We start from the raw sequence: 27,587 nt of genomic DNA, 5'->3' as shown, positions 1-27,587 counted from the left end.
CCAAAATCTACAGGTAGGCACTTTGCAAAAAACAGCTCTGTTTTCACTCAAAAATTTGGCTGTGTCCTCGTTGCGCTTTGGGGCGTTTCCTGTCGTGGGCGCTAGGCCTACCCACACAAGTGAGGTATCATTTTTATCGGGAGACGTGGGGGAACGCTGGGTGGAAGGAAATTTGTGGCTCCTCTCAGATTCCAGAACTTTCTGCCACAGAAATGTGAGGAACATGTGTTTTTTTAGCCAAATTTTGAGGTTTGCAAAGGATTCTGGGTAACAGAACCTGGTCCGAGCCACACAAGTCACCCCATCTTGGATTCCCCTAGGTCTCTAGTTTTCAGAAATGCACAGGTTTGGTAGGTTTCCCTAGGTGGCGGCTGAGCTGCAGGCCAAAATCTACAGGTAGGCACTTTGCAAAAAACACTTCTGTTTTCCTTCAAAAATTTGGCTGTGTCCACGTTGCGCTTTGGGGCGTTTCCTGTCGCGGGCGCTAGGCCTACCCACACAAGTGAGGTATCATTTTTATCGGGAGACGTGGGGGAACGCTGGGTGTAAGGAAATTTGTGGCTCCTCTCAGATTCCAGAACTTTCTGCCACAGAAATGTGAGGAACATGTGTTTTTTTAGCCAAATTTTGAGGTTTGCGAAGGATTCTGGGTAACAGAACCTGGTCCGAGCCACACAAGTCAACCCATCTTGGATTCCCCTTGGTCTCTAGTTTTCAGAAATGCACAGGTTTGGTAGGTTTCCCTAGGTGGCGGCTGAGCTACAGGCCAAAATCTACAGGTAGGCATTTTGCAAAAAACACCTCTGTTTTCCTTCAAAAATTTGGCTGTGTCCACGTTGCGCTTTGGGGCGTTTCCTGTCGCGGGCGCTAGTTCTACCCACACAAGTGAGGTATCATTTTTATCAGGAGACGTGGGGGAACGCTGGGTGGAAGGAAATTTGTGGCTCCTCTCAGATTCCAGAACTTTCTGCCACAGAAATGGGAGGAACATGTGTTTTTTTAGCCAAATTTTGAGGTTTGCAAAGGATTCTGGGTAACAGAACCTGGTCCGAGCCACACAAGTCACCCCATCTTGGAATCCCCTAGGTCTCTAGTTTTCAGAAATGCACAGGTTTGGTAGGTTTCCCTAGGTGGCGGCTGAGCTACAGGCCAAAATCTACAGGTAGGCACTTTGCAAAAAACACCTCTCTTTTCCTTCAAAAATTTGGCTGTGTCCACGTTGCGCTTTGAGGCGTTTCCTGTCACGGGCGCTAGGCCTACCCACACAAGTGAGGTATCATTTTTATCGGGAGACGTTGGGGAACGCTGGGTGTAAGGAAATTTGTGGCTCCTCTCAGATTCCAGAACTTTCTGCCACAGAAATGTGAGGAACATGTGTTTTTTTAGCCAAATTTTGAGGTTTGCAAAGGATTCTGGGTAACAGAACCTGGTCCGAGCCACACAAGTCACCCCATCTTGGATTCCCCTAGGTCTCTAGTTTTCAGAAATGCACAGGTTTGGTAGGTTTCCCTAGGTGGCGGCTGAGCTGCAGGCCAAAATCTACAGGTAGGCACTTGCAAAAAACACCTCTGTTTTCCTTAAAAAATTTGGCTGTGTCCACGTTGCGCTTTGGGGCGTTTCCTGTCGCGGGCGCTAGGCCTACCCACACAAGTGAGGTATCATTTTTATCGGGAGACGTGGGGGAACGCTGGGTGTAAGGAAATTTGTGGCTCCTCTCAGATTCCAGAACTTTCTGCCACAGAAATGTGAGGAACATGTGTTTTTTTAGCCAAATTTAGAGGTTTGCGAAGGATTCTGGGTAACAGAACCTGGTCCGAGCCACACAAGTCACCCCATCTTGGATTCCCCTAGGTCTCTAGTTTTAAAAAATGCGCTGGTTTGCTAGGTTTCCCTAGGTGGCGGCTGAGCTACAGGCCAAAATCTACAGGTAGGCATTTTGCAAAAAACACCTCTGTTTTCCTTCAAAAATTTGGCTGTGTCCACGTTGCGCTTTGGGGCGTTTCCTGTCGCGGGCGCTAGGCTACCCACACAAGTGAGGTATCATTTTTATCGGGAGACGTGGGGAAACGCTGGGTGGAAGGAAATTTGTGGCTCCTCTCAGATTCCAGAACTTTCTGCCACAGAAATGTGAGGAACATGTGTTTTTTTAGGCAAATTTTGAGGTTTGCGAAGGATTCTGGGTAACAGAACCTGGTCCGAGCCACACAAGTCACCCCATCTTGGATTCCCCTAGGTCTTTAGTTTTCAGAAATGCACAGGTTTGGTAGGTTTCCCTAGGTGGCGGCTGAGCTACAGGCCAAAATCTACAGGTAGGCATTTTGCAAAAAACACCTCTGTTTTCCTTCAAAAATTTGGCTGTGTCCACGTTGCGCTTTGGGGCGTTTCCTGTCGTGGGCGCTAGGCCTACCCACACAAGTGAGGAATCATTTTTATCGGGAGACGTGGGGGACCGCTGGGTGGAAGGAAATTTGTGGCTCCTCTCAGATTCCAGAACTTTCTGCCACAGAAATGTGAGGAACATGTGTTTGTTTAGCCAAATTTTGAGGTTTGCGAAGGATTCTGGGTAACAGAACCTGGTCCGAGCCACACAAGTCACCCCATCTTGGATTCCCCTAGGTCTCTAGTTTACAGAAATGCACAGGTTTGGTAGGTTTCCCTAGGTGGCGGCTGAGCTACAGGCCAAAATCTACAGGTAGGCACTTTGCAAAAAACACCTCTGTTTTCCTTCAAAAATTTGGCTGTGTCCACGTTGCGCTTTGGGGCGTTTCCTGTCGCGGGCGCTAGGCTACCCACACAAGTGAGGTATCATTTTTATCGGGAGACGTGGGGAAACGCTGGGTGGAAGGAAATTTGTGGCTCCTCTCAGATTCCAGAACTTTCTGCCACAGAAATGTGAGGAACATGTGTTTTTTTAGGCAAATTTTGAGGTTTGCGAAGGATTCTGGGTAACAGAACCTGGTCCGAGCCACACAAGTCACCCCATCTTGGATTCCCCTAGGTCTTTAGTTTTCAGAAATGCACAGGTTTGGTAGGTTTCCCTAGGTGGCGGCTGAGCTACAGGCCAAAATCTACAGGTAGGCATTTTGCAAAAAACACCTCTGTTTTCCTTCAAAAATTTGGCTGTGTCCACGTTGCGCTTTGGGGCGTTTCCTGTCATGGGCGCTAGGCCTACCCACACAAGTGAGGAATCATTTTTATCGGGAGACGTGGGGGACCGCTGGGTGGAAGGAAATTTGTGGCTCCTCTCAGATTCCAGAACTTTCTGCCACAGAAATGTGAGGAACATGTGTTTGTTTAGCCAAATTTTGAGGTTTGCGAAGGATTCTGGGTAACAGAACCTGGTCCGAGCCACACAAGTCACCCCATCTTGGATTCCCCTAGGTCTCTAGTTTACAGAAATGCACAGGTTTGGTAGGTTTCCCTAGGTGGCGGCTGAGCTACAGGCCAAAATCTACAGGTAGGCACTTTGCAAAAAACACCTCTGTTTTCCTTCAAAAATTTGGCTGTGTCCACGTTGCGCTTTGGGGCATTTCCTGTCGCGGGCGCTAGGCCTACCCACACAAGTGAGGTATCATTTTTATCGGGAGACGTGGGGGAACGCTGGGTGGAAGGAAATTTGTGGCTCCTCTCAGATTCCAGAACTTTCTGCCACAGAAATGTGAGGAACATGTGTTTTTTTAGCCAAATTTTGAGGTTTGCAAAGGATTCTGGGTAACAGAACCTGGTCCGAGCCACACAAGTCACCCCATCTTGGATTCCCCTAGGTCTCTAGTTTTCAGAAATGCACAAGTTTGGTAGGTTTCCCTAGGTGGCGGCTGAGCTACAGGCCAAAATCTACAGGTAGACACTTTGCAAAAAACACCTCTGTTTTCCTTTAAAAATTTGGCTGTGTCCACGTTGCGCTTTGGGGCGTTTCCTGTCGCGGGCGCTAGGCTACCCACACAAGTGAGGTATCATTTTTATCGGGAGACGTGGGGGAACGCTGGGTGGAAGGAAATTTGTGGCTCCTCTCAGATTCCAGAACTTTCTGCCACAGAAATGGGAGGAACATGTGTTTTTTTAGGCAAATTTTGAGGTTTGCAAAGGATTCTGGGTAACAGAACCTGGTCCGAGCCACACAAGTCACCCCATCTTGGATTCCCCTAGGTCTCTAGTTTTCAGAAATGCAATGGTTTGGTAGGTTTCCCTAGGTGGCGGCTGAGCTACAGGCCAAAATCTACAGGTAGGCACTTTGCAAAAAACACCTCTGTTTTCCTTCAAAAATTTGGCTGTGTCCACGTTGCGCTTTGGGGCGTTTCCTGTCGCGGGCGCTAGGCCTACCCACACAAGTGAGGTATCATTTTTATCGGGAGACGTGGGGGAACGCTGGGTGGAAGGAAATTTGTGGCTCCTCTCAGATTCCAGAACTTTCTGCCACAGAAATGGGAGGAACTTGTGTTTTTTTAGGCAAATTTTGAGGTTTGCAAAGGATTCTGGGAAACAGAACCTGGTCCGAGCCACACAAGTCACCCCATCTTGGATTCCCCTAGGTCTCTAGTTTTCAGAAATGCAATGGTTTGGTAGGTTTCCCTAGGTGGCGGCTGAGCTACAGGCCAAAATCTACAGGTAGGCACTTTGCAAAAAACACCTCTGTTTTCCTTCAAAAATTTGGCTGTGTCCACGTTGCGCTTTGGGGCATTTCCTGTCGCGGGCGCTAGGCCTACCCACACAAGTGAGGTATCATTGTTATCGGGAGACAAGGGGGAACGCTGGGTGGAAGGAAATTTGTGGCTCCTCTCAGATTCCAGAACTTTCTGCCACAGAAATGTGAGGAACATGTGTTTTTTTAGCCAAATTTTGAGGTTTGCGAAGGATTCTGGGTAACAGAACCTGGTCCGAGCCACACAAGTCAACCCATCTTGGATTCCCCTTGGTCTCTAGTTTTCAGAAATGCACAGGTTTGGTAGGTTTCCCTAGGTGGCAGCTGAGCTACAGGCCAAAATCTACAGGTAGGCATTTTGCAAAAAACACCTCTGTTTTCCTTCAAAAATTTGGCTGTGTCCACGTTGCGCTTTGGGGAGTTTCCTGTCGCGGGCGCTAGGTCTACCCACACAAGTGAGGTATCATTTTTATCAGTAGACGTGGGGGAACGCTGGGTGGAAGGAAATTTGTGGCTCCTCTCAGATTCCAGAACTTTCTGCCACAGAAATGGGAGGAACATGTGTTTTTTTAGCCAAATTTTGAGGTTTGCAAAGGATTCTGGGTAACAGAACCTGGTCCGAGCCACACAAGTCACCCCATCTTGGATTCCCCTAGGTCTCTAGTTTTCAGAAATGCACAGGTTTGGTACGTTTCCCTAGGTGGCGGCTGAGCTACAGGCCAAAATCTACAGGTAGGCACTTTGCAAAAAACACCTCTCTTTTCCTTCAAAAATTTGGCTGTGTCCACGTTGCGCTTTGGGGCGTTTCCTGTCGCGGGCGCTAGGCCTACCCACACAAGTGAGGTATCATTTTTATCGGGAGACGTTGGGGAACGCTGGGTGTAAGGAAATTTGTGGCTCTTCTCAGATTCCAGAACTTTCTGCCACAGAAATGTGAGGAACATGTGTTTTTTTAGCCAAATTTTGAGGTTTGCAAAGGATTCTGGGTAACAGAACCTGGTCCGAGCCACACAAGTCACCCCATCTTGGATTCCCCTAGGTCTCTAGTTTTCAGAAATGCACAGGTTTGGTAGGTTTCCCTAGGTGGCGGCTGAGCTACAGGCCAAAATCTACAGGTAGGCACTTTGCAAAAAACAGGTCTGTTTTCATTCAAAAATTTGGCTGTGTCCTCGTTGCGCTTTGGGGCGTTTCCTGTCGTGGGCGCTAGGCCTACCCACACAAGTGAGGTATCATTTTTATCGGGAGACGTGGGGGAACGCTGGGTGGAAGGAAATTTGTGGCCCCTCTCAGATTCCAGAACTTTCTGCCACAGAAATGTGAGGAACATGTGTTTTTTTAGCCAAATTTTGAGGTTTGCAAAGGATTCTGGGTAACAGAACCTGGTCCGAGCCACACAAGTCACCCCATCTTGGATTCCCCTAGGTCTCTAGTTTTCAGAAATGCACAGGTTTGGTAGGTTTCCCTAGGTGGCGGCTGAGCTGCAGGCCAAAATCTACAGGTAGGCACTTGCAAAAAACACCTCTGTTTTTCTTCAAAAATTTGGCTGTGTCCACGTTGCGCTTTGGGGCGTTTCCTGTCGCGGGCGCTAGGCCTACCCACACAAGTGAGGTATCATTTTTATCGGGAGACGTGGGGGAACGCTGGGTGTAAGGAAATTTGTGGCTCCTCTCAGATTCCAGAACTTTCTGCCACAGAAATGTGAGGAACATGTGTTTTTTTAGCCAAATTTTGAGGTTTGCGAAGGATTCTGGGTAACAGAACCTGGTCTTAGCCACACAAGTCACCCCATCTTGGATTCCCCTAGGTCTCTAGTTTTAAATAATGCGCTGGTTTGCTAGGTTTCCCCAGGTGCCAGCTGAGCTAGAGGCCAAAATCCACAGGTAGGCACTGTTTTGTATGAAAAAATGTGATGTGTCCACGTTGTGTTTTGGGCCATTTCCTGTCGCGGGCGCTAGGTCTACCCACACAAGTGAGGTATCATTTTTATCAGGAGACGTGGGGGAACGCTGGGTGGAAGGAAATTTGTGGCTCCTCTCAGATTCCAGAACTTTCTGCCACAGAAATGGGAGGAACATGTGTTTTTTTAGGCAAATTTTGAGGTTTGCAAAGGATTCTGGGTAACAGAACCTGGTCCGAGCCACACAAGTCACCCCATCTTGGATTCCCCTAGGTCTCTAGTTTTCAGAAATGCACAGGATTGGTAGGTTTCCCTAGGTGGCGGCTGAGCTACAGGCCAAAATCTACAGGTAGACACTTTGCAAAAAAACACCTCTGTTTTCCTTAAAAAATTTGGCTGTGTCCACGTGGCGCTTTGGGGCGTTTCCTGTCGTGGGCGCTAGGCCTACCCACACAAGTGAGGTATCATTTTTATCGGGAGACGTCGGGGAACGCTGGCTGGAAGGAAATTAGTGGCTCCTCTCAGATTCCAGAACTTTCTGCCACAGAAATGTGAGGAACATGTGATTTTTTAGCCAAATTTTGAGGTTTGCAAAGGATTCTGGGTAACAGAACCTGGTCCGAGCCACACAAGTCAACCCATCTTGGATTCCCCTTGGTCTCTAGTTTTCAGAAATGCACAGGTTTGGTAGGTTTCCCTAGGTGGCGGCTGAGCTACAGGCCAAAATCTACAGGTAGGCATTTTGCAAAAAACACCTCTGTTTTCCTTCAAAAATTTGGCTGTGTCCACGTTGCGCTTTGGGGCGTTTCCTGTCGCGGGCGCTAGGTCTACCCACACAAGTGAGGTATCATTTTTATCAGGAGACGTGGGGAACGCTGGGTGGAAGGAAATTTGTGGCTCCTCTCAGATTCCAGAACTTTCTGCCACAGAAATGTGAGGAACATGTGTTTTTTTAGCCAAATTTTGAGGTTTGCAAAGGATTCTGGGTAACAGAACCTGGTCCGAGCCACACAAGTCACCCCATCTTGGATTCCCCTAGGTCTCTAGTTTTCAGAAATGCACAGGTTTGGTAGGTTTCCCTAGGTGGCGGCTGAGCAACAGGCCAAAATCTACAGGTAGGCACTTTGCAAAAAACAGCTCTGTTTTCCTTCAAAAATTTGGCTGTGTCCACGTTGCGCTTTGGGGCGTTTCCTGTCGTGGGCGCTAGGCCTACCCACACAAGTGAGCTATCATTTTTATCGGGAGACGTGGGGGAACGCTGGCTGGAAGGAAATTAGTGGCTCCTCTCAGATTCCAGAACTTTCTGCCACAGAAATGTGAGGAACATGTGATTTTTTAGCCAAATTTTGAGGTTTGCAAAGGATTCTGGGTAACAGAACCTGGTCCGAGCCACACACGTCACCCCATCTTGGATTCCCCTAGGTCTCTAGTTTTCAGAAATGCACAGGTTTGGTAGGTTTCCCTAGGTGGCGGCTGAGCTACGGCCAAAATCTACAGGTAGGCACTTTGCAAAAAACACCTCTGTTTTCCTTCAAAAATTTGGCTGTGTCCACGTTGCGCTTTGGGGCATTTCCTGTCGCGGGCGCTAGGCCTACCCACACAAGTGAGGTATCATTTTTATCGGGGGACAAGGGGGAACGCTGGGTGGAAGGAAATTTGTGGCTCCTCTCAGATTCCAGAACTTTCTGCCACAGAAATGTGAGGAACATGTGTTTTTTTAGCCAAATTTTGAGGTTTGCGAAGGATTCTGGGTAACAGAACCTGGTCCGAGCCACACAAGTCAACCCATCTTGGATTCCCCTTGGTCTCTAGTTTTCAGAAATGCACAGGTTTGGTAGGTTTCCCTAGGTGGCGGCAGAGCTACAGGCCAAAATCTACAGGTAGGCATTTTGCAAAAAACACCTCTGTTTTCCTTCAAAAATTTGGCTGTGTCCACGTTGCGCTTGGGGGCGTTTCCTGTCGCGGGCGCTAGGTCTACCCACACAAGTGAGGTATCATTTTTATCAGGAGACGTGGGGGAACGCTGGGTGGAAGGAAATTTGTGGCTCCTCTCAGATTCCAGAACTTTCTGCCACAGAAATGGGAGGAACATGTGTTTTTTTATCCAAATTTTGAGGTTTGCAAAGGATTCTGGGTAACAGAACCTGGTCCGAGCCACACAAGTCACCCCATCTTGGATTCCCCTATGTCTCTAGTTTTCAGAAATGCACAGGTTTGGTAGGTTTCCCTAGGTGGCGGCTGAGCTACAGGCCAAAACCTACAGGTAGGCACTTTGCAAAAAACACCTCTGTTTTCATTCAAAAATTTGGCTGTGTCCTCGTTGCGCTTTGGGGCGTTTCCTGTCGTGGGCGCTAGGCCTACCCACACAAGTGAGGTATCATTTTTATCGGGAGACGTGGGGGAACGCTGGGTGGAAGGAAATTTGTGATTCCTCTCAGATTCCAGAACTTTCTGCCACAGAAATGTGAGGAACATGTGTTTTTTTAGCCAAATTTTGAGGTTTGCAAAGGATTCTGGGTAACAGAACCTGGTCCGAGCCACACAAGTCACCCCATCTTGGATTCCCCTAGGTCTCTAGTTTTCAGAAATGCACAGGTTTGGTAGGTTTCCCTAGGTGGCGGCTGAGCTGCAGGCCAAAATCTACAGGTAGGCACTTGCAAAAAACACCTCTGTTTTCCTTCAAAAATTTGGCTGTGTCCACGTTGCGCTTTGGGGCGTTTCCTGTCGCGGGCGCTAGGCCTACCCACACAAGTGAGGTATCATTTTTATCGGGAGACGTGGGGGAACGCTGGGTGTAAGGAAATTTGTGGCTCCTCTCAGATTCCAGAACTTTCTGCCACAGAAATGTGAGGAACATGTGTTTTTTTAGCCAAATTTTGAGGTTTGCGAAGGATTCTGGGTAACAGAACCTGGTCTTAGCCACACAAGTCACCCCATCTTGGATTCCCCTAGGTCTCTAGTTTTAAATAATGCGCTGGTTTGCTAGGTTTCCCCAGGTGCCAGCTGAGCTAGAGGCCAAAATCCACAGGTAGGCACTGTTTTGTATGAAAAAATGTGATGTGTCCACGTTGTGTTTTGGGCCATTTCCTGTCGCGGGCGCTAGGTCTACCCACACAAGTGAGGTATCATTTTTATCAGGAGACGTGGGGGAACGCTGGGTGGAAGGAAATTTGTGGCTCCTCTCAGATTCCAGAACTTTCTGCCACAGAAATGGGAGGAACATGTGTTTTTTTAGGCAAATTTTGAGGTTTGCAAAGGATTCTGGGTAACAGAACCTGGTCCGAGCCACACAAGTCACCCCATCTTGGATTCCCCTAGGTCTCTAGTTTTCAGAAATGCACAGGTTTGGTAGGTTTCCCTAGGTGGCGGCTGAGCTACAGGCCAAAATCTACAGGTAGACACTTTGCAAAAAAACACCTCTGTTTTCCTTAAAAAATTTGGCTGTGTCCACGTGGCGCTTTGGGGCGTTTCCTGTCGTGGGCGCTAGGCCTACCCACACAAGTGAGGTATCATTTTTATCGGGAGACGTGGGGGAACGCTGGCTGGAAGGAAATTAGTGGCTCCTCTCAGATTCCAGAACTTTCTGCCACAGAAATGTGAGGAACATGTGATTTTTTAGCCAAATTTTGAGGTTTGCAAAGGATTCTGGGTAACAGAACCTGGTCCGAGCCACACAAGTCAACCCATCTTGGATTCCCCTTGGTCTCTAGTTTTCAGAAATGCACAGGTTTGGTAGGTTTCCCTAGGTGGCGGCTGAGCTACAGGCCAAAATCTACAGGTAGGCATTTTGCAAAAAACACCTCTGTTTTCCTTCAAAAATTTGGCTGTGTCCACGTTGCGCTTTGGGGCGTTTCCTGTCGCGGGCGCTAGGTCTACCCACACAAGTGAGGTATCATTTTTATCAGGAGACGTGGGGAACGCTGGGTGGAAGGAAATTTGTGGCTCCTCTCAGATTCCAGAACTTTCTGCCACAGAAATGTGAGGAACATGTGTTTTTTTAGCCAAATTTTGAGGTTTGCAAAGGATTCTGGGTAACAGAACCTGGTCCGAGCCACACAAGTCAACCCATCTTGGATTCCCCTTGGTCTCTAGTTTTCAGAAATGCACAGGTTTGGTAGGTTTCCCTAGGTGGCGGCTGAGCTACAGGCCAAAATCTACAGATAGGCATTTTGCAAAAAACACCTCTGTTTTCCTTCAAAAATTTGGCTGTGTCCACGTTGCGCTTTGGGGCGTTTCCTGTCGCGGGCGCTAGGTCTACCCACACAAGTGAGGTATCATTTTTATCAGGAGACGTGGGTGAACGCTGGGTGGAAGGAAATTTGTGGCTCCTCTCAGATTCCAGAACTTTCTGCCACAGAAATGTGAGGAACATGTGTTTTTTTAGCCAAATTTTGAGGTTTGCAAAGGATTCTGGGTAACAGAACCTGGTCCGAGCCACACAAGTCACCCCATCTTGGATTCCCCTAGGTCTCTAGTTTTCAGAAATGCACAGGTTTGGTAGGTTTCCCTAGGTGGCGGCTGAGCTACAGGCCAAAATCTACAGGTAGGCACTTTGCAAAAAACACCTCTGTTTTCATTCAAAAATTTGGCTGTGTCCTCGTTGCGCTTTGGGGCGTTTCCTGTCGTGGGCGCTAGGCCTACCCACACAAGTGAGGTATCATTTTTATCGGGAGACATGGGGGAACGCTGGGTGGAAGGAAATTTGTGGCTCCTCTCAGATTCCAGAACTTTCTGCCACAGAAATGTGAGGAACATGTGTTTTTTTAGCCAAATTTTGAGGTTTGCGAAGGATTCTGGGTAACAGAACCTGGTCCGAGCCACACAAGTCACCCCATCTTGGATTCCCCTAGGTCTCTAGTTTAAAAAAATGCGCTGGTTTGCTAGGTTTCCCCAGGTGCCGGCTGAGCTAGAGGCCAAAATCCACAGGTAGGCACTGTTTTGTATGAAAAAATGTGATGTGTCCACGTTGTGTTTTGGGCCATTTCCTGTCGCGAGCGCTAGGCCTACCCACACAAGTGAGGTATCATTTTTATCGGGAGACGTGGGGGAACGCTGGGTGGAAGGAAATTCGTGGCTCCTCTCAGATTCCAGAACTTTCTGCCACAGAAATGTGAGGAACATGTGATTTTTTAGCCAAATTTTGAGGTTTGCAAACGATTCTGGGTAACAGAACCTGGTCCGAGCCACACACGTCACCCCATCTTGGATTCCCCTAGGTCTCTAGTTTTCAGAAATGCACAGGTTTGGTAGGTTTCCCTAGGTGGCGGCTGAGCTACAGGCCAAAATCTACAGGTAGGCACTTTTCAAAAAACACCTCTGTTTTACTTCAAAAATTTGGCTGTGTCCACGTTACGCTTTGGGGCGTTTCCTGTCGCGGGCGCTAGGCCTACCCACACAAGTGAGGTATAATTTTTATCGGGAGACGTGGGGGAACGCTGGGTGGAAGGAAATTCGTGGCTCCTCTCAGATTCCAGAACTTTCTGCCACAGAAATGGGAGGAACATGTGTTTTTTTAGCCAAATTTTGAGGTTTGCAAAGGATTCTGGGTAACAGAACCTGGTCCGAGCCACACAAGTCACCCCATCTTGGATTCCCCTAAGTCTCTAGTTTTCAGAAATGCACAGGTTTGGTAGGTTTCCCTAGGTGGCGGCTGAGCTACAGGCCAAAATCTACAGGTAGGCACTTTTCAAAAAACACCTCTCTTTTCCTTCAAAAATTTGGCTGTGTCGACGTTGCGCTTTGGGGCGTTTCCTGTCGCGGGCGCTAGGCCTACCCACACAAGTGAGGTATCATTTTTATCGGGAGACGTGGGGGAATGCTGGGTGGAAGGAAATTTGTGGCTCCTCTCAGATTCCAGAACTTTCTGCCACAGAAATGTGAGGAACATGTGTTTTTTTAGCCAAATTTTGAGGTTTGCAAAGGATTCTGGGTAACAGAACCTGGTCCGAGCCACACAAGTCACCCCATCTTGGATTCCCCTAGGTCTTTAGTTTTCAGAAATGCACAGGTTTGGTAGGTTTCCCTAGGTGGCGGCTGAGCTACAGGCCAAAATCTACAGGTAGGCATTTTGCAAAAAACACCTCTGTTTTCCTTAAAAAATTTGGCTGTGTCCACGTTGCGCTTTGGGGCGTTTCCTGTCGTTGGCGCTAGGCCTACCCACACAAGTGAGGTATCATTTTTATCGGGAGACGTGGGGGACCGCTGGGTGGAAGGAAATTTGTGGCTCCTCTCAGATTCCAGAACTTTCTGCCACAGAAATGTGAGGAACATGTGTTTGTTTAGCCAAATTTTGAGGTTTGCGAAGGATTCTGGGTAACAGAACCTGGTCCGAGCCACACAAGTCACCCCATCTTGGATTCCCCTAGGTCTCTAGTTTACAGAAATGCACAGGTTTGGTAGGTTTCCCTAGGTGGCGGCTGAGCTACAGGCCAAAATCTACAGGTAGGCACTTTGCAAAAAACACCTCTGTTTTCCTTCAAAAATTTGGCTGTGTCCACGTTGCGCTTTGGGGCGTTTCCTGTCGCGGGCGCTAGGTCTACCCACACAAGTGAGGTATCATTTTTATCGGGAGACGTGGGGGAATGCTGGGTGGAAGGAAATTTGTGGCTCCTCTCAGATTCCAGAACTTTCTGCCACAGAAATGTGAGGAACATGTGTTTTTTTAGCCAAATTTTGAGGTTTGCAAAGGATTCTGGGTAACAGAACCTGGTCCGAGCCACATAAGTCACCCCATCTTGGATTCCCCTAGGTCTTTAGTTTTCAGAAATGCACAGGTTTGGTAGGTTTCCCTAGGTGGCGGCTGAGCTACAGGCCAAAATCTACAGGTAGGCATTTTGCAGAAAACACCTCTGTTTTCCTTCAGAAATTTGGCTGTGTCCACGTTGCGCTTTGGGGCGTTTCCTGTCGTGGGCGCTAGGCCTACCCACACAAGTGAGGTATCATTTTTATCGGGAGACGTGGGGGACCGCTGGGTGGAAGGAAATTTGTGGCTCCTCTCAGATTCCAGAACTTTCTGCCACAGAAATGTGAGGAACATGTGTTTTTTTAGCCAAATTTTGAGGTTTGCGAAGGATTCTGGGTAACAGAACCTGGTCCGAGCCACACAAGTCACCCCATCTTGGATTCCCCTAGGTCTCTAGTTTACAGAAATGCACAGGTTTGGTAGGTTTCCCTAGGTGGCGGCTGAGCTACAGGCCAAAATCTACAGGTAGGCACTTTGCAAAAAACACCTCTGTTTTCCTTCAAAAATTTGGCTGTGTCCACGTTACGCTTTGGGGTGTTTCCTGTCGCGGGCGCTAGGCCTACCCACACAAGTGAGGTATCATTTTTATCGGGAGACGTGGGGGAACGCTGGGTGGAAGGAAATTCGTGGCTCCTCTCAGATTCCAGAACTTTCTGCCACAGAAATGTGAGGAACATGTGTTTTTTTAGCCAAATTTTGAGGTTTGCGAAGGATTCTGGGTAACAGAACCTGGTCCGAGCCACACAAGTCACCCCATCTTGGATTCCCCTAGGTCTCTAGTTTTCAGAAATGCACAGGTTTGGTAGGTTTCCCTAGGTGGCGGCTGAGCTACAGGCCAAAATCTACAGGTAGGCACTTTTAAAAAAACACCTCTGTTTTCCTTCAAAAATTTGGCTGTGTCCACGTTGCGTTTTGGGGCGTTTCCTGTCGCGGGCGCTAGGCCTACCCACACAAGTGAGGTATCATTTTTATCGGGAGACATGGGGGAATGCTGGGTGGAAGGAAATTTGTGGCTCCTCTCAGATTCCAGAACTTTCTGCCACAGAAATGGGAGGAACATGTGTTTTTTTAGCCAAATTTTGAGGTTTGCAAAAGATTCTGGGTAACAGAACCTGGTCCGAGCCACACAAGTCACCCCATCTTGGATTCCCCTAGGTCTCTAGTTTTCATAAATGCAAAGGTTTGGTAGGTTTCCCTAGGTGGCGGCTGAGTTACAGGCCAAAATCTACAGGTAGGCACTTTGCAAAAAACACCTCTGTTTTCCTTCAAAAATTTGGCTGTGTCCACGTTGCGCTTTGGGGCGTTTCCTGTCGCGGGCGCTAGGCCTACCCACACAAGTGAGGTATCATTTTTATCGGGAGACGTGGGGGAACGCGGGGTGGAAGGAAATTTGTGGCTCCTCTCAGATTCCAGAACTTTCTGCCACAGAAATGTGATCAACATGTGTTTTTTTAGCCAAATGTTGAGGTTTGCAAAGGATTCTGGGTAACAGAACCTGGTCCGAGCCACACAAGTCACCCCATCTTGGATTCCCCTAGGTGTCTAGTTTTCAGAAATGCACAGGTTTGGTAGGTTTCCCTAGGTGGCGGCTGAGCTACAGGCCATAATCTACAGGTAGGCGCTTTGCAAAAAACATCTCTGTTTTCCTTCAAAAATTTGGCTGTGTCCACGTTGCGCTTTGGGGCGTTTCCTGTCGTGGGCGCTAGGCCTACCCACACAAGTGAGGTATCATTTTTATCGGGAGACGTGGGGGAACGCTGGGTGGAAGGAAATTAGTGGCTCCTCTCAGATTCCAGAACTTTCTGCCACAGAAATTTGAGGAACATGTGATTTTTTAGCCAAATTTTGAGGTTTGCAAAGGATTCTGGGTAACAGAACCTGGTCCGAGCCACACACGTCACCCCATCTTGGATTCCCCTGGGTCTCTAGTTTTCAGAAATGCACAGGTTTGGTAGGTTTCCCTAGGTGGCGGCTGAGCTACAGGCCAAAATCTACAGGTAGGCACTTTTCAAAAAACACCTCTCTTTTCCTTCAAAAATTTGGCTGTGTCGACGTTGCGCTTTGGGGCGTTTCCTGTCGCGGGCGCTAGGCCTACCCACACAAGTGAGGTATCATTTTTATCGGGAGACGTGGGGGAATGCTGGGTGGAAGGAAATTTGTGGCTCCTCTCAGATTCCAGAACTTTCTGCCACAGAAATGTGAGGAACATGTGTTTTTTTAGCCAAATTTTGAGGTTTGCAAAGGATTCTGGGTAACAGAACCTGGTCCGAGCCACACAAGTCACCCCATCTTGGATTCCCCTAGGTCTTTAGTTTTCAGAAATGCACAGGTTTGGTAGGTTTCCCTAGGTGGCGGCTGAGCTACAGGCCAAAATCTACAGGTAGGCATTTTGCAAAAAACACCTCTGTTTTCCTTAAAAAATTTGGCTGTGTCCACGTTGCGCTTTGGGGCGTTTCCTGTCGTTGGCGCTAGGCCTACCCACACAAGTGAGGTATCATTTTTATCGGGAGACGTGGGGGACCGCTGGGTGGAAGGAAATTTGTGGCTCCTCTCAGATTCCAGAACTTTCTGCCACAGAAATGTGAGGAACATGTGTTTGTTTAGCCAAATTTTGAGGTTTGCGAAGGATTCTGGGTAACAGAACCTGGTCCGAGCCACACAAGTCACCCCATCTTGGATTCCCCTAGGTCTCTAGTTTACAGAAATGCACAGGTTTGGTAGGTTTCCCTAGGTGGCGGCTGAGCTACAGGCCAAAATCTACAGGTAGGCACTTTGCAAAAAACACCTCTGTTTTCCTTCAAAAATTTGGCTGTGTCCACGTTGCGCTTTGGGGCGTTTCCTGTCGCGGGCGCTAGGCCTACCCACACAAGTGAGGTATCATTTTTATCGGGAGACGTGGGGGAATGCTGGGTGGAAGGAAATTTGTGGCTCCTCTCAGATTCCAGAACTTTCTGCCACAGAAATGTGAGGAACATGTGTTTTTTTAGCCAAATTTTGAGGTTTGCAAAGGATTCTGGGTAACAGAACCTGGTCCGAGCCACATAAGTCACCCCATCTTGGATTCCCCTAGGTCTTTAGTTTTCAGAAATGCACAGGTTTGGTAGGTTTCCCTAGGTGGCGGCTGAGCTACAGGCCAAAATCTACAGGTAGGCATTTTGCAGAAAACACCTCTGTTTTCCTTCAGAAATTTGGCTGTGTCCACGTTGCGCTTTGGGGCGTTTCCTGTCGTGGGCGCTAGGCCTACCCACACAAGTGAGGTATCATTTTTATCGGGAGACGTGGGGGACCGCTGGGTGGAAGGAAATTTGTGGCTCCTCTCAGATTCCAGAACTTTCTGCCACAGAAATGTGAGGAACATGTGTTTTTTTAGCCAAATTTTGAGGTTTGCGAAGGATTCTGGGTAACAGAACCTGGTCCGAGCCACACAAGTCACCCCATCTTGGATTCCCCTAGGTCTCTAGTTTACAGAAATGCACAGGTTTGGTAGGTTTCCCTAGGTGGCGGCTGAGCTACAGGCCAAAATCTACAGGTAGGCACTTTGCAAAAAACACCTCTGTTTTCCTTCAAAAATTTGGCTGTGTCCACGTTACGCTTTGGGGTGTTTCCTGTCGCGGGCGCTAGGCCTACCCACACAAGTGAGGTATCATTTTTATCGGGAGACGTGGGGGAACGCTGGGTGGAAGGAAATTCGTGGCTCCTCTCAGATTCCAGAACTTTCTGCCACAGAAATGTGAGGAACATGTGTTTTTTTAGCCAAATTTTGAGGTTTGCGAAGGATTCTGGGTAACAGAACCTGGTCCGAGCCACACAAGTCACCCCATCTTGGATTCCCCTAGGTCTCTAGTTTTCAGAAATGCACAGGTTTGGTAGGTTTCCCTAGGTGGCGGCTGAGCTACAGGCCAAAATCTACAGGTAGGCACTTTTAAAAAAACACCTCTGTTTTCCTTCAAAAATTTGGCTGTGTCCACGTTGCGTTTTGGGGCGTTTCCTGTCGCGGGCGCTAGGCCTACCCACACAAGTGAGGTATCATTTTTATCGGGAGACATGGGGGAATGCTGGGTGGAAGGAAATTTGTGGCTCCTCTCAGATTCCAGAACTTTCTGCCACAGAAATGGGAGGAACATGTGTTTTTTTAGCCAAATTTTGAGGTTTGCAAAAGATTCTGGGTAACAGAACCTGGTCCGAGCCACACAAGTCACCCCATCTTGGATTCCCCTAGGTCTCTAGTTTTCATAAATGCAAAGGTTTGGTAGGTTTCCCTAGGTGGCGGCTGAGTTACAGGCCAAAATCTACAGGTAGGCACTTTGCAAAAAACACCTCTGTTTTCCTTCAAAAATTTGGCTGTGTCCACGTTGCGCTTTGGGGCGTTTCCTGTCGCGGGCGCTAGGCCTACCCACACAAGTGAGGTATCATTTTTATCGGGAGACGTGGGGGAACGCGGGGTGGAAGGAAATTTGTGGCTCCTCTCAGATTCCAGAACTTTCTGCCACAGAAATGTGAGGAACATGTGTTTTTTTAGCCAAATGTTGAGGTTTGCAAAGGATTCTGGGTAACAGAACCTGGTCCGAGCCACACAAGTCACCCCATCTTGGATTCCCCTAGGTGTCTAGTTTTCAGAAATGCACAGGTTTGGTAGGTTTCCCTAGGTGGCGGCTGAGCTACAGGCCATAATCTACAGGTAGGCGCTTTGCAAAAAACATCTCTGTTTTCCTTCAAAAATTTGGCTGTGTCCACGTTGCGCTTTGGGGCGTTTCCTGTCGTGGGCGCTAGGCCTACCCACACAAGTGAGGTATCATTTTTATCGGGAGACGTGGGGGAACGCTGGCTGGAAGATAATTAGTGGCTCCTCTCAGATTCCAGAACTTTCTGCCACAGAAATTTGAGGAACATGTGATTTTTTAGCCAAATTTTGAGGTTTGCAAAGGATTCTGGGTAACAGAACCTGGTCCGAGCCACACACGTCACCCCATCTTGGATTCCCCTGGGTCTCTAGTTTTCAGAAATGCACAGGTTTGGTAGGTTTCCCTAGGTGGCGGCTGAGCTACAGGCCAAAATCTACAGGTATGCACTTTGCAAAAAACACCTCTGTTTTCCTTCAAAAATTTGGCTGTGTCCACGTTGCGCTTTGGGGCGTTTCCTGTCGCGGGCGCTAGGCCTACCCACACAAGTGAGGTATCATTTTTATCGGGAGACGTGGGGGAACGCTGGGTGGAAGGAAATTCGTGGCTCCTCTCAGATTCCAGAACTTTCTGCCACAGAAATGTGAGGAACATGTGTTTTTTTAGCCAAATTTTGAGGTTTGCGAAGGATTCTGGGTAACAGAACCTGGTCCGAGCCACACAAGTCACCCCATCTTGGATTCCCCTAGGTCTCTAGTTTTCAGAAATGCACAGGTTTGGTAGGTTTCCCTAGGTGGCGGCTGAGCTACAGGCCAAAATCTACAGGTAGGCATTTTGCAAAAAACACCTCTGTTTTCCTTCAAAAATTTGGCTGTGTCCACGTTGCGCTTTGGGGCGTTTCCTGTCGTGGGCGCTAGGCCTACCCACACAAGTGAGGTATCATTTTTATCGGGAGACATGGGGGACCGCTGGGTGGACGGAAATTTGTGGCTCCTCTCAGATTCCAGAACTTTCTGCCACAGAAATGTGAGGAACATGTGTTTGTTTAGCCAAATTTTGAGGTTTGCGAAGGATTCTGGGTAACAGAACCTGGTCCGAGCCACACAAGTCACCCCATCTTGGATTCCCCTAGGTCTCTAGTTTACAGAAATGCACAGGTTTGGTAGCTTTCCCTAGGTGGCGGCTGAGCTACAGGCCAAAATCTACAGGTAGGCACTTTGCAAAAAACACCTCTGTTTTCCTTCAAAAATTTGGCTGTGTCCACGTTGCGCTTTGGGGCGTTTCCTGTCGCGGGCGCTAGGCCTACCCACACAAGTGAGGTATCATTTTTATCGGGAGAGGTGGGGGAATGCTGGGTGGAAGGAAATTTGTGGCTCCTGTCAGATTCCAGAACTTTCTGCCACAGAAATGTGAGGAACATGTGCTTTTTTAGCCAAATTTTGAGGTTTGCAAAGGATTCTGGGTAACAGAACCTGGTCCGAGCCACACAAGTCACCCCATCTTGGATTCCCCTAGGTCTCTAGTTTTCAGAAATGCACAAGTTTGGTAGGTTTCCCTAGGTGGCGGCTGAGCTACAGGCCAAAATCTACAGGTAGACACTTTGCAAAAAACACCTCTGTTTTCCTTTAAAAATTTGGCTGTGTCCACGTTGCGCTTTGGGGCGTTTCCTGTCGCGGGCGCTAGGCTACCCACACAAGTGAGGTATCATTTTTATCGGGAGACGTGGGGGAACGCTGGGTGGAAGCAAATTTGTGACTCCTCTCAGATTCCAGAACTTTCTGCCACAGAAATGTGAGGAACATGTGTTTTTTTAGGCAAATTTTGAGGTTTGCGAAGGATTCTGGGTAACAGAACCTGGTCCGAGCCACACAAGTCACCCCATCTTGGATTCCCCTAGGTCTTTAGTTTTCAGAAATGCACAGGTTTGGTAGGTTTCCCTAGGTGGCGGCTGAGCTACAGGCCAAAATCTACAGGTAGGCATTTTGCAAAAAACACCTCTGTTTTCCTTTTAAAAATTTGGCTGTGTCCACGTTGCGCTTTGGGGCGTTTCCTGTCGTGGGCGCTAGGCCTACCCACACAAGTGAGGTATCATTTTTATCGGGAGACGTGGGGGACCGCTGGGTGGAAGGAAATTTGTGGCTCCTCTCAGATTCCAGAACTTTCTGCCACAGAAATGTGAGGAACATGTGTTTTTTTAGCCAAATTTTGAGGTTTGCGAAGGATTCTGGGTAACAGAACCTGCTCCGAGCCACACAAGTCACCCCATCTTGGATTCCCCTAGGTCTCTAGTTTACAGAAATGCACAGGTTTGGTAGGTTTCCCTAGGTGGCGGCTGAGCTACAGGCCAAAATCTACAGGTAGGCACTTTGCAAAAAACACCTCTGTTTTCCTTCAAAAATTTGGCTGTGTCCACGTTGCGCTTTGGGGCGTTTCCTGTCGCGGGCGCTAGGCCTACCCACACAAGTGAGGTATCATTTTTATCGGGAGACGTGGGGGAACGCTGGGTGGAAAGAAATTCGTGGCTCCTCTCAGATTCCAGAACTTTCTGCCACAGAAATGTGAGGAACATGTGTTTTTTTAGCCAAATTTTGAGGTTTGCAAAGGATTCTGGGTAACAGAACCTGGTCCGAGCCACACAAGTCACCCCATCTTGGTTTCCCCTAGGTCTCTAGTTTTCAGAAATGCACAGGTTTGGTAGGTTTCCCTAGGTGGCGGCTGAGCTACAGGCCAAAATCTACAGGTAGGCACTTTGCAAAAAACACCTCTGTTTTCCTTCAAAAATTTGGCTGTGTCCACGTTGCGCTTTGGGGCGTTTCCTGTCGCGGGCGCTAGGCCTACCCACACAAGTGAGGTATCATTTTTATCGGGAGACGTGGGGGAATGCTGGGTGGAAGGAAATTTGTGGCTCCTCTCAGATTCCAGAACTTTCTGCCACAGAAATGTGAGGAACATGTGTTTTTTTAGCCAAATTTTGAGGTTTGCAAAGGATTCTGGGTAACAGAACCTGGTCCGAGCCACACAAGTCACCCCATCTTGGATTCCCCTAGGTCTCTAGTTTTCAGAAATGCACAGGTTTGGTAGGTTTCCCTAGGTGGCGGCTGAGCTACAGGCCAAAATCTACAGGTAGGCATTTTGCAAAAAACACCTCTGTTTTCCTTCAAAAATTTGGCTGTGTCCACGTTGCGCTTTGGGGCATTTCCTGTCGCAGGCGCTAGGTCTACCCACACAAGTGAGGTATCATTTTTATCGGGAGACGTGGGGGAACGCTGGGTGGAAGGAAATTTGTGGCTCCTCTCAGATTCTAGAACTTTCTGCCACAGAAATGTGAGGAACATGTGTTTTTTTAGCCACATCTTGAGGTTTGCAAAGGATTCTGGGTAACAGAACCTGGTCCGAGCCACACAAGTCACCCCATCTTGGATTCCCCAAGGTCTCTAGTTTTCAGAAATGCACAGGTTTGGTAGGTTTCCCTAGGTGGCGGCTGAGCTACAGGCCAAAATCTACAGGTAGGCATTTTGCAAAAAACACCTCTGTTTTCCTTCAAAAATTTGGCTGTGTCCACGTTGCGCTTTGGGGCGTTTCCTGTCGTGGGCGCTAGGCCTACCCATACAAGTGAGGTATCATTTTTATCGGGAGACATGGGGGACCGCTGGGTGGATGGAAATTTGTGGCTCCTCTCAGATTCCAGAACTTTCTGCCACAGAAATGTGAGGAACATGTGTTTGTTTAGCCAAATTTTGAGGTTTGCGAAGGATTCTGGGTCACAGAACCTGGTCCGAGCCACACAAGTCACCCCATCTTGGATTCCCCTAGGTCTCTAGTTTACAGAAATGCACAGGTTTGGTAAGTTTCCCTAGGTGGCGGTTGAGCTACAGGCCAAAATCTACAGGTAGGCACTTTGCAAAAAACACCTCTGTTTTCCTTCAAAAATTTGGCTGTGTCCACGTTGCGCTTTGGGGCGTTTCCTGTTCGGGCGCTAGGCCTACCCACACAAGTGAGGTATCATTTTTATCAGGAGAGGTGGGGGAACGCTGGGTGGAAGGAAATTTGTGGCTCCTGTCAGATTCCAGAACTTTCTGCCACAGAAATGTGAGGAACATGTGTTTTTTTAGCCAGATTTTGAGGTTTGCGAAGGATTCTGGGTAACAGAACCTGGTCCGAGCCACACAAGTCACCCCATCTTGGATTCCCCTAGGTCTCTAGTTTACAGAAATGCACAGGTTTGGTAGGTTTCCCTAGGTGGCGGCTGAGCTACAGGCCAAAATCTACAGGTAGGCACTTTGCAAAAAACACCTCTGTTTTCCTTCAAAAATTTGGCTGTGTCCACGTTGCGCTTTGGGGCGTTTCCTGTCGCGGGCGCTAGGCCTACCCACACAAGTGAGGTATCATTTTTATCGGGAGACGTGGGGGAACGCTGGGTGGAAGGAAATTCGTGGCTCCTCTCAGATTCCAGAACTTTCTGCCACAGAAATGTGAGGAACATGTGTTTTTTTAGCCAAATTTTGAGGTTTGCAAAGGATTCTGGGTAACAGAACCTGGTCCGAGCCACACAAGTCACCCCATCTTGGTTTCCCCTAGGTCTCTAGTTTTCAGAAATGCACAGGTTTGGTAGGTTTCCCTAGGTGGCGGCTGAGCTACAGGCCAAAATCTACAGGTAGGCACTTTGCAAAAAACACCTCTGTTTTCCTTCAAAAATTTGGCTGTGTCCACGTTGCGCTTTGGGGCGTTTCCTGTCGCGGGCGCTAGGCCTACCCACACAAGTGAGGTATCATTTTTATCGGGAGACGTGGGGGAATGCTGGGTGGAAGGAAATTTGTGGCTCCTCTCAGATTCCAGAACTTTCTGCCACAGAAATGTGAGGAACATGTGTTTTTTTAGCCAAATTTTGAGGTTTGCAAAGGATTCTGGGTAACAGAACCTGGTCCGATCCACACAAGTCACCCCATCTTGGATTCCCCTAGGTCTCCAGTTTTCAGAAATGCACAGGTTTGGTAGGTTTCCCTAGGTGGCGGCTGAGCTACAGGCCAAAATCTACAGGTAGGCATTTTGCAAAAAACACCTCTGTTTTCCTTAAAAAATTTGGCTGTGTCCACGTTGCGCTTTGGGGCATTTCCTGTCGCAGGCGCTAGGTCTACCCACACAAGTGAGGTATCATTTATATCGGGAGACGTGGGGGAACGCTGGGTGGAAGGAAATTTGTGGCTCCTCTCAGATTCTAGAACTTTCTGCCACAGAAATGTGAGGAACATGTGTTTTTTTAGCCACATCTTGAGGTTTGCAAAGGATTCTGGGTAACAGAAGCTGGTCCGAGCCACACAAGTCACCCCATCTTGGATTCCCCAAGGTCTCTAGTTTTCAGAAATGCACAGGTTTGGTAGGTTTCCCTAGGTGGCGGCTGAGCTACAGGCCAAAATCTACACGTAGGCACTTTGCAAAAAACACCTCTGTTTCCTTCAAAAATGTGGCTGTGTCCACGTTGCGCTTTGGGGCGTTTCCTGTCGCGGGCGCTAGGGCTACCCACACAAGTGAGGTATCATTTTTATCGGGAGACGTGGGGGAACGTTGGGTGGAAGGAAATTTGTGGCTCCTCTCAGATTCCAGAACTTTCTGCCACAGAAATGTGAGGAACATGTGTTTTTTTAGCCAAATTTTGAGGTTTGCGAAGGATTCTGGGTAACAGAACCTGGTGCGAGCCACACAAGTCACCCCATCTTGGATTCCCCTAGGTCTCTAGTTTTCAGAAATGCACAGGTTTGTTAGGTTTCCCTAGGTGGCGGCTGAGCTACAGGCCAAAATCTACAGGTAGGCACTTTGCAAAAAACACCTCTGTTTTCCTTCAAAAATTTGGCTGTGTCCACGTTGCGCTTTGGGGCATTTCCTGTCGCAGGCGCTAGGTCTACCCACACAAGTGAGGTATCATTTTTATCGGGAGACGTGTGGGAATGCTGGGTGGAAGGAAATTAGTGGCTCCTCTCAGATTCTAGAACTTTCTGCCACAGAAATGTGAGGAACATGTGTTTTTCTAGCCAAATTTTGAGGTTTGCAAAGGATTCTGGGTAACAGAACCTGGTTCGAGCCACACAAGTCACCCCATCTTGGATTCCCCTAGGTCTCTACTGTAGTTTTCAGAAATGCACAGGTTTGGTAGGTTTCCCTAGGTGGCGGCTGAGCTACAGGCCAAAATCTACAGGTAGGCACTTTGCAAAAAACACCTCTGTTTTCCTTCAAAAATTTGTCTGTGTCCACGTTGCGCTTTGGGACGTTTCCTGTCGCGGGCGCTAGGCCTACCCACACAAGTTAGGTATCATTTTTATCGGGAGACGTGGGGGAACGCTGGGTGGAAGGAAATTTGTGGCTCCTCTCAGATTCCAGGACTTTCTGCCACAGAAATGTGAGGAACATGTGTTTTTTTAGCCAAATTTTGAGGTTTGCGAAGGATTCTGGGTAACAGAACCTGGTCCGAGCCACACAAGTCACCCCTTCTTGGATTCCCCTAGGTCTCTAGTTTACAGAAATGCACAGGTTTGGTAGGTTTCCCTAGGTGGCGGCTGAGCTACAGGCCAAAATCTACAGGTAGGCACTTTGCAAAAAACACCTCTGTTTTCCTTCAAAAATTTGGCTGTGTCCACGTTGCGCTTTGGGGCGTTTCCTGTCGCGGGCGCTAGGCCTACCCACAGAAGTGAGGTATCATTTTTATCGGGAGACGTGGGGGAACACTGGGTGGAAAGATATTTGTGGCTCCTCTCAGATTCCAGAACTTTCTGCCACAGAAATGTGAGGAACATGTGTTTTTTTAGCCAAATTTTGAGGTTTGCAAAGGATTCTGGGTAACAGAACCTGGTCCGAGCCACACAAGTCACCCCATCTTGGTTTCCCCTAGGTCTCTAGTTTTCAGAAATGCACAGGTTTGGTAGGTTTCCCTAGGTGGCGGCTGAGCTACAGGCCAAAATCTACAGGTAGGCACTTTGCAAAAAACACCTCTGTTTTCCTTCAAACATTTGGCTGTGTCCACGTTGCACTTTGGGGCGTTTCCTGTCGCGGGCGCTAGGCCTACCCACACAAGTGAGGTATCATTTTTATCGGGAGACGTGGGGGAACGCTGGGTGGAAGGAAATTTGTGGCTCCTCTCAGATTCCAGAACTTTCTGCCACAGAAATGTGAGGAACATGTGTTTTTTTAGCCAAAGTTTGAGGTTTGCAAAGGATTCTGGGTAACAGAACCTGGTCCGAGCCACACAAGTCACCCCATCTTGGATTCCCCTAGGTCTCTAGTTTACAGTAATGCACAGGTTTGGTAGGTTTCCCTAGGTGGCGGCTGAGCTACAGGCCAAAATCTACAGGTAGGCACTTTGCAAAAAACACCTCTGTTTTCCTTCAAAAATTTGGCTGTGTCCACGTTGCGCTTTGGGGTGTTTCCTGTCGCGGGCGCTAGGCCTACCCACACAAGTGAGGTATCATTTTTATCGGGAGACATGGGGGAACGCTGGGTGGAAGGAAATTCGTGGCTCCTCTCAGATTCCAGAACTTTCTGCCACAGAAATGTGAGGAACATTTGTTTTTTTAGCCAAATTTTGAGGTTTGCGAAGGATTCTGGGTAACAGAACCTGGTCCGAGCCACACAAGTCACCCCATCTTGGATTCCCCTAGGTCTCTAGTTTTCAGAAATGCACAGGTTTGGTAGGTTTCCCTAGGTGGCGGCTGAGCTACAGGCCAAAATCTACAGGTAGGCACTTTGCAAAAAACACCTTTGTTTTCCTTCAAAAATTTGGCTGTGTCCACGTTGCGCTTTGGGGCGCTTCCTGTCGTGGGCGCTAGGCCTACCCACACAAGTGAGGTATAATTTTTATTGGGAGACGTGGGGGAACGCTGGGTGGAAGGAAATTTGTGGCTCCTCTCAGATTCCAGAACTTTCTGCCACAGAAATGGGAGGAACATGTGTTTTTTTAGCCAAATTTTGAGGTTTCCAAAGGATTCTGAGTAACAGAACCTGGTCCGAGCCACACAAGTCACCCCATCTTGGTTTCCCCTAGGTCTCTAGTTTTCAGAAATGCACAGGTTTGGTAGGTTTCCCTAGGTGGCGGCTGAGCTACAGGCCAAAATCTACGGGTAGGCACTTTGCAAAAAACACCTCTGTTTTCCTTCAAAAATTTGCCTGTGTCCACGTTGCGCTTTGGGGCGTTTCCTGTCGCGGGCGCTAGGCCTACCCACACAAGTGAGGTATCATTTTTATCGGGAGACGTGGGGGAATGCTGGGTGGAAGGAAATTTGTGGCTCCTCTCAGATTCCAGACCTTTCTGCCATAGAAATGTGAGGAACATGTGTTTTTTTAGCCAAATTTTGAGGTTTGCGAAGGATTCTGGGTAACAGAACCTGGTCCGAGCCACACAAGTCACCCCATCTTGGATTCCCCTAGGTCTCTAGTTATCAGAAATGAACAGATTTGGTAGGTTTCCCTAGGTGGCGGCTGAGCTACAGGCCAAAATCTACAGGTAGGCACTTTGCAAAAAACACCTCTGTTTTCCTTAAAAAATTTGGCTGTGTCCACGTTGCGCTTTGGGGCGTTTCCTGTCGCGGGCGCTAGGCCTACCCACAGAAGTGAGGTATCATTTTTATCGGGAGACGTGGGGGAACACTGGGTGGAAAGATATTTGTGGCTCCTCTCAGATTCCAGAACTTTCTGCCACAGAAATGTGAGGAACATGTGTTTTTTTATCCAAATTTTGAGGTTTGCGAAGGATTCTGGGTAACAGAACCTGGTCCGAGCCACACAAGTCACCCCATCTTGGATTCCCCTAGGTCTCTAGTTATCAGAAATGAACAGGTTTGGTAGGTTTCCCTAGGTGGCGGCTGAGCTACAGGCCAAAATCTACAGGTAGGCACTTTGCAAAAAACACCTCTGTTTTCCTTAAAAAATTTGGCTGTGTCCACGTTGCGCTTTGGGGCGTTTCCTGTCGCGGGCGCTAGGCCTACCCACAGAAGTGAGGTATCATTTTTATCGGGAGACGTGGGGGAACACTGGGTGGAAAGATATTTGTGGCTCCTCTCAGATTCCAGAACTTTCTGCCACAGAAATGTGAGGAACATGTGTTTTTTTAGCCAAATTTTGAGGTTTGCAAAGGATTCTGGGTAACAGAACCTGGTCCGAGCCACACAAGTCACCCCATCTTGGTTTCCCCTAGGTCTCTAGTTTTCAGAAATGCACAGGTTTGGTAGGTTTCCCTAGGTGGCGGCTGAGCTACAGGCCAAAATCTACAGGTAGGCACTTTGCAAAAAACACCTCTGTTTTCCTTCAAACATTTGGCTGTGTCCACGTTGCACTTTGGGGCGTTTCCTGTCGCGGGCGCTAGGCCTACCCACACAAGTGAGGTATCATTTTTATCGGGAGACGTGGGGGAACGCTGGGTGGAAGGAAATTTGTGGCTCCTCTCAGATTCCAGAACTTTCTGCCACAGAAATGTGAGGAACATGTGTTTTTTTAGCCAAAGTTTGAGGTTTGCAAAGGATTCTGGGTAACAGAACCTGGTCCGAGCCACACAAGTCACCCCATCTTGGATTCCCCTAGGTCTCTAGTTTACAGTAATGCACAGGTTTGGTAGGTTTCCCTAGGTGGCGGCTGAGCTACAGGCCAAAATCTACAGGTAGGCACTTTGCAAAAAACACCTCTGTTTTCCTTCAAAAATTTGGCTGTGTC

This window comes from Pleurodeles waltl, chromosome 3_1 (assembly GCF_031143425.1).
Source record: "Pleurodeles waltl isolate 20211129_DDA chromosome 3_1, aPleWal1.hap1.20221129, whole genome shotgun sequence".
NCBI classification, from domain to species: domain Eukaryota; kingdom Metazoa; phylum Chordata; class Amphibia; order Caudata; family Salamandridae; genus Pleurodeles; species Pleurodeles waltl.
This window is presented reverse-complemented; position numbering follows the sequence as displayed.